General features: G+C 26.1%; 1 protein-coding gene across 3 annotated transcripts in view; it reads right to left on the bottom strand.

Moving 5' to 3' along the window:
• Positions 1-4,966, bottom strand: part of LOC100572111 (cytokine receptor-like) — a 19,391-nt gene extending 14,425 nt beyond the window's left edge. For all 3 annotated transcript variants that reach the window (XM_003240122.4, XM_008180113.3, XM_008180123.3), the window contains exon 1: positions 4,876-4,966. The gene's annotated coding sequence lies outside the window, so the exon portion shown is untranslated. The remainder of the gene's footprint in view (positions 1-4,875) is intronic.
• Between the last annotated feature and the right edge of the window lie 3,190 nt (positions 4,967-8,156).

Genomic DNA, 8,156 nt, shown 5'->3' with positions numbered 1-8,156 from the left:
AAATTATTATTATAAATTATAATTTTATTATATCTATGTTATATTTATATCTACATTTTTTTTATTTATAAGATATATTTTTTTTACAATATGTACAAAATATAGCAGTCTGTAGGTCATTATGAATTTAATTTTTGATTGATTAATAAGAATGGTTAGAATTACTTATTTTTTTTGAATTGAATTGAATTGACCCTCCCCAAAATAAAATCCTGGCTACGTCCCTGGTACCGGGTTAGATACAGAATTCCACAGATAGTCTGCTAACTATAGGTTTATTTAGTTAAACAATAAATTGCCAATAATATAATTATTTATATAGTAATCTGACGATCGTGAATGGAGCTGTAATAGATAAATAAATAAACTTATTTTTGTAAACACCTATATATTATTATATACCGCTTTAATAATTTTAAAAATATCATTGATTATAGATATATACTAGTACATATTTATAACCAATGATAGGTAACATAATATAATATTATCTTTTAACTCATTTTTTTTTTTTTAATTCAATTGAATCGAATTAATATAATTCATCAAGTTGTTCTGCAGCCTTGGGAAATTTTATTTGGTGGAGCTACAATTTATAAACGGATTGTCATTCATTTAATAATTTTACATTATGTTATATCCTTCCTCCTCTCTCTACAACAATCATCTTTATTATTGAATTATGCCGTATATGAGGGCAATAAACTGGATACAATAATAATTGCAAGTACGTGCATTGTATACATTTTATAAACTACGGGCACACTCGGAATTAATTTTAATTCTTCGAATAAATTGTTCAAATTAAAGCGTTTAATACAAATTAACTTGAAATATAATCGACCTATTGGAATCGACATGAAAAATAATCACTAAGATAACATATTATAATTTTCTAATAATATTATTAATTATTAGCTATTGTAACTAAATTGATTAGTATCGTCAAAACGGTTAGAATAAATTGCAATGTCGTATCAACATAATTATCCATCGGAAAAAAGACTGTTATTTCTGAATCCATCTATAATATCTGTTTTGATTTAGAGAAAAAACTAAGAGTTTTAAAGTACCTATTGAATACGCAGTATAAAACATTGTTGGTTCGCAAATAGCTTAGCTTTACTGGTATCCGGTAAAAAATACCGATGGAAATAATACCCAAATGAAAAAAAAACTCACGGACCGTGATATATTCTTAATTACCTATCAGTAGTAAAAAATATATTGTTGATAATATAAAATATATAGGTACCTAAACATTTTTTACTATTTATTACGATATTTATAATAATTAATAGCAGGCGTAATGTTTTATAATAAATGACAAAATATTAGTTTTTAATTTATACACAAATATATTTTTAACTTTTAACATTTCAATTTATGAAAATTCCTTCAATAAGGAATTTAAAGGTATTTGGTGACTATACTATCGTAAAAAATATATTTTTAATGTCATTATATTTTATTATGGATTTTTTATGTAGGTTTAGTTATAGTATAATTACCTATGTTTTTATTAGATTTAACTATAGGTACGCTAAATAAATAATTAGATATTATATTATATATTATATATAATCAGGTAATACTCAATTTATTATGCATGAATACTATATACATTTTTTTCTTAATTTACCTACTACCTAATATGTGTTAACAATTATTATTATTTTATCTAGTATTTTTCATTTTGTTATATTTCCCAGGTGTAATTTTTCTATTGGGTATTATTTTCACGGATGTTTTTTTTTATTGGAATTTCTTCTACGGGTATTTTTCTTCGGGTTTTCTGGATTAAATTTTACTGTTATATCCGTAAAACTATTTGTTAGAATATTTTTAAGTAGGTACCTCCATGTAACTCAACGTAACTCCGGTCTTGTATACAACTTGAGTAAAAGTATTTAAATACATTTAAGTACTCAAATAGGTACGTATTTTAGATACTTTTAAAAAGAAGTACCTACTTGTACTAGGTACGTATTTTAAATACTTACACTACATATTTGTATTTAAAATTAAATAGGTACTGATTTATTTTTAGTTACCTATATACTTTCTATTTTAATTTTGATTTTTATCACGTAAAATAAATGTATAATAATTGAGAATTTATGATACCTAATATATTTTATTACTGTGAATCAGAAACCACTTGAAACACTTGAAACCAGTTCCCGGTAAACCTAAAATCGGTTACCGTTATTTTAAAGTCAATTTTATTCCCAGTTATCGTTTACCGAATACCGTGATGATTTTTCAGTTAACATAAAACGCTATAATAACATAATAATAATAAATAATAATATGTGTTAACTACCGTTACTTATGAACTATTATAATATGTTTAATTTATTTTAGCTACATAAATAATGAAAAGTTCATTGCTCCTTTAATAGCTTGAAAATTAATAGCTTCTTAAATCCTACTACATAGGTGTAATACAATCGTTTTTAGAAAACCCTTATTTAATCGGTACCTAGCCTGTAATATTGAATATAGTACCGGTAACGACAGCACCGGTTTAAAACTGGTAATCCGTATCAATTTGTTTTTGTTACCGCTAAAGCGGTAAAGCGGTAGCCGACAATTTCGAAGACTGTTTCGAGTCCTGCTGTAAACTATACTTAATCAAAAATTTAAATATTTCGACAAAAAACAGAGATAAGCATTTTATTGTTAAACAAAATGTTACGGAATAAAATTTTGTATAAAGTTAACGTAAAACTTGAAAATCAGTTCAGTTGATTTATAAAGTAAAAAAATGTTTGTAAATATTTGAAAGTATCTATAAATACTTTTTTATTTGTACTCACATGATTTTTTACCGAGTATTCAAATACGTGTTACAAAAAATATCTTTTATTAGTCTCCAAATAGGTCAAGAACGCCAGCAGGTAACATATAGGTAATTATTTATAGTAAACGGAACATTCTTTACAAATTCCTTGATTATACATTGTTCTCATGTATATAAACTGAATATCTTTTATTTATAAATATATATGTGAAAACAGAAATGTATGTTTACTACTTAGATTAATACTTTAGGATATATTGTGATATGTATTTAACAAAATGGAATGTTTAATACGAATATATTTATATAAGTACCTATACTAATAGAATATAATATCTGTAAAAATGATTGAATATTAATGAAGTCTTCTATTTTATGAATTTCACTTACAATATATTTTATCAAGACTCTGAAAAAATGGATAAACTAATAATCAGAGTTGAACTTTAAATAACTAAAAGTAAAAGTAATTTTAATAACTTTCGCTATATAATATTGCTTAGTATTGAAATGTACCTACGCTATATTTTTTCCTATAAATATAGAATAGGTACCTATTGGTAACAAATGAAGTATTTTTTTCTTTATAACTTATTAGGTACCTACCTAATACTTATATTTAATTGTGGATTTAAACTGTTATAAAACGTAAATTAATTAATTAATGATCTTAAACTTAAATGATTTTTAAATCAATACTATTCAATATTATCTTCATACAAAATACGATTAAAATATAAAAATATTTGCTAACTGTTCATTTTTGATTTTCTTCTTAAATTACGATCTATGAAACATTATATCTAGGTATACATATGAAATCCAAATACCACTTAGTCACTGATCGCTGTAGCTCAAAAACTACGAAACGTACGAACTTGAAATTTGGAATAGAGGTTCTTTTCATATTTTCACAGTACAATAAAAAAGGATTTGCTGAAATTCGCATTTTAAAGAGGAGCTCAAACAGAGATATTGAGGTTCACGACAGAAATTGGAAATTTTATTTTTATTTTAGCTAGCAACTTTATAATTTCAAACACAAATTAAAAATAAAGGACAACAAATCTAACATATCTCAATGTTACAATAAAATATTGATTAGAACAAAAGTTCATTAATTCGTCTGACAATTCTGTTACACCTTGAGTATAGTTTAGGTAGGTACCTACTCTGCTATTTTTATCTTTATAATTCCACGGTAACTACAAAATGCTATAGAATCTTATCCCTGCCAAAAAATACTGCTGAAAAAAATAACATTCATCCTAAATCAAAACATTTTTATCACTATTCACTAGTCAGTGAAGTATTATATTGTATTATGTACTTATTACTATTGAAACTATACTCAAGAAAATTAAAAAAAACATATGACGTATTTCACCAAATGGTTAATACTATATTATACTAGAAATAACAAAGGCACCTATACTACTTCGTAATAATCATATAATACTCTAATTCAGATAGGTGATACAAGAATAAATTTAGTACACACACACAACACCCTGCTTAATTTCTGCAGAAAATAATAGATTATACGTGTATAACGATCATTAGTTAAGGCAGTCATTAGCTATGACAAAATTTATAGTGAAACGATATATAATTTTTAAGTATTAAACAAAAAAAAGATTCGTTAATTTTCAATATTCCATTTCTTACCCACATAAACAATTTATGGTTATGGTACTAATAGAAAAAGTATAATTTATTAAGGTTCATAATATTATGATTATTTTATAAATACAGGAAGGATAGGTACAAGATACCTACTCATCTTCGATCATGTTAACTGCTTTGTCGATATGATAAATTACAATTGATTTATTTTTCGTCAAAGTATGACTAATAAGTGTTAGATAAGTACTCGATAAATCAGATAGAAGCGTTTTTCAAGAATAAATCAACCAAGTCCCCAATGGATTAAATTCAAAGCCCTGCAGGACATTACTATATACGGGTATGCTGAAGTGCTGAATATACGTACAATATACGTGATGAAAAATGATTTATATTACTATTAAAATAATTGATACACATAATATTATGTGTATGATAGTTACCTTATGGTTTTGCGCTAGTTCACGAGAGAAGGAAGGAGTCGTTTCCAATGGCTAGAACATACTAAACTATGAATTATGAGCGTTTAAATGAACGATATAGAGGCCTACCGTATTTAAAAGGAAAATTTATTGTGGTGGTGGTACAATATAAACTGATCTTTATTAAATTAAACATAATGTTTGTCCCGTCACCCTACTTGGCTATTAATATATTTTGATCCCGATAATAAATTTTAATACGACGTATATGAATGAAAACTGCTCACGTCAGCAATGACACGAGTGTTGTTAACTCACTTATAAGCAATATAATATAGACATTATATAGTTGTGGGTAAGCGCGCTCGCAGGATAAATTCCCACCCAGGTCAAGATAATATAAGAATAAATTACTTATAATTTAATAAAAGTTATAGTGATATTGATATTAAAGTACATTTAATTAAAATTCTCAGGGGGGGGGAATTTAAAATAATATGTATGAATATATTATATTATGTAGAATGAACATATACGGGAGCCACTATATAAGCATAATATGCATTCCGATTATTGATTATGATGATATAATGATGATGATAACAATATTTTCACAGATAACATAACATTTCATCATGTTTTCCCATGATTTATAATGTATAATATGATGACTTCCTATCAGGATCATATTTTTATTAATACATGTTAATTTTTCTTTTCTATCGCTATACATATTAGTGGGGAATATTATGTCCACTGTCTGATCAACGTATACCTATCGTCACATCTAGATGGCAAAATTATTGCTTATATCAATATATTATCATTCTCAATACCAATCAGCCTCTATCAGCTACAGTATTACCCAACAAGGTAAAAATACTATAATACAATATAATGTAAAGCTTTTATACTTATAACTATTATGAGTAGGTACCTATCTAACACTGCAGTAACACAGATAAAACCTATGTGTCAGTTCGATCAAATCACTCCAAATTGATAATAGTGCATACAGCGTGCAGGACCGATTGATAGTCAAAACGTTTAAAGTAACACTGAAAACTGAACAAACGATATTGTTGTTTAGTTATAATACCTATAATCAACAGATTAACAAGATGGATGGATGAATGAATGGAAAATTACGTCGTTAAAATTATACTAATATCGTGTAGAAGATGCCTTTACCATCCAATCACATTCCATAATATTCCAAACTTTTTTTCATAAATTGTAAGTAAACGCTTGAAAGACCTGAGACTTATGTAGTAGTATCTGTCTACGAATCTGCAGTTGCAATTCCGTAACGTAAATACGAGAATAAAGTGATATAAGGTTAGGTGGGGTAACAGCGACGTGGTTTTGCAAAATCTCAGTTTAATGGAACATACCATCTTACTGTATTCTTACGTGGAACATAGTTTTTTTTATCATCCATTAATTAAGGTAGGTATAAGGAATTCAAATTTGTATTCAAAAAAGTGTTTTGATAATTTTTTAGTTGAAAAAAAATTATTCAAAAAAAAAAAGTCTCGTCCTTTCCCTGCTACCGGAATAAGTGCAAAACCGGTACTTTTAATACATTTTTATACAAGCTATTCCTTGGCCTGGGCAAGTTTCATAAATTAATAAAAAGAAAATAAGCTCCGGGACACCTTGCAGATGTGTAACATCAAAAATGTTCTTATAGTAATAATGTTGAAAATTGAAACGCCATGGGGTCGACGGTCAGTCTACATCTATAACCAGTGTTGAGCAAAGATAACAAAATATTTATCTAGATACAGATAAAAGATAATTAATTGCTTAGTTATCTATATTAAGATAAAAGATATACAAAATGTATCTAGATAAAAAAAAAGATAAAATTAAAATTTTATTTTTTAATAACTACACTTGTTATTTTAACTACAATTTATTATTAATTAATATTTAGAATATACCTAATGTCTCATTACATTTTATTGTTTTAGATTAATTCATAATTTATTTTTATTTTTGTCTAAAAATTATACTATACTCAGATTATTATTTTTGAAGTTTGGTTTACTGATTATAGATTATATACTCATATAATATGGATTATACTGATCTTCTTATTTGGTAAGTTATAAATCTATAAATAATGTAAAGGGCCAGAATCGGCCACACTAGACTAACCCATGAGTACCTAATGGCAAAAAGTGACCCACCAATATGTCAATCATGTGGCACAATAATCACAATTAAACATATTTTTGAAGAATGCAGAACGTACATTAAACAAAGAGAGGATCTCAATATAAGCCATCAAATTGGAGCAAGCCTAGGCCCAAATCCTGACAATGAAATTAACACCATTGAATTCTTCAAAACAACCAAGTTACTCAAGCTACTGTAGCCAACCTTTTCAATGTATAAAATAACAAACTAATTAATCCTAACTGCTTCTCTTGTACTTTTTTTTTCTTTCTTTGCTCTGTTCCTCATTATAAATATAAGCAATTTATGTTTATGTTTATGTTTATAGTGATATGCTAATGACCAAGTAGTCGAAGCAGAAATTGTATAAATTTCAAGACCAATAAAAAAAAAAAACAAAAAAAAAAAAAAACAATGTAAATCATAATAATAACCATGTAGGGATCTGTATCTGTACCTGTACCATAACCATAAAATAGTATTATAATATATATATATATATATATATATATTATATTATTATATTCATATTATGAAAAATATTGATATCAATGTATTACTGCTTTAGTGAAATGGGTATTATTATTTATTTATAAATAATTATCAACAAATCAAAATATTACTACGTCAACACCGTGTAGATATACAGGTATATACGGTATATAGCTTGCTATATTATGTCTATACAGTATATATTATATACAGTATATAGTATACATTATATTATATACTACGTAGTATATAATATAATATGGGACCTATTAATATATTAATATTATACAATAAACAATTTCGGGAAATCAATAATGCCATAATCAATCTATTTATGTTTAATAAACTGAATGAATAATATTAATAGTTTATGTGAGCCAATAAAAATAATATCTTTGTTGTGATGTTGTGTCTGAATGCGGGTGTGTGTATTACTGTATTGTCTGCACAAGTCACAACCCATTACGACGGTATGTCCGTATACATGTATAATTAACCGTATCGGACCGTATAGAATTATTAGAAATTACGTAAATAGAAATTACAGAAAATTATTATTATTTTAAATTCAATGGTTTATTTTTCAAAATAAAAATATACCATACCTTAATTTTTGTGGTTCAAAA

Source organism: Acyrthosiphon pisum, chromosome X (assembly GCF_005508785.2).
Source record: "Acyrthosiphon pisum isolate AL4f chromosome X, pea_aphid_22Mar2018_4r6ur, whole genome shotgun sequence".
NCBI classification, from domain to species: domain Eukaryota; kingdom Metazoa; phylum Arthropoda; class Insecta; order Hemiptera; family Aphididae; genus Acyrthosiphon; species Acyrthosiphon pisum.
Note: the sequence above shows the minus strand (reverse complement) of the source record. Positions and strands in the feature narration are given on the sequence as shown.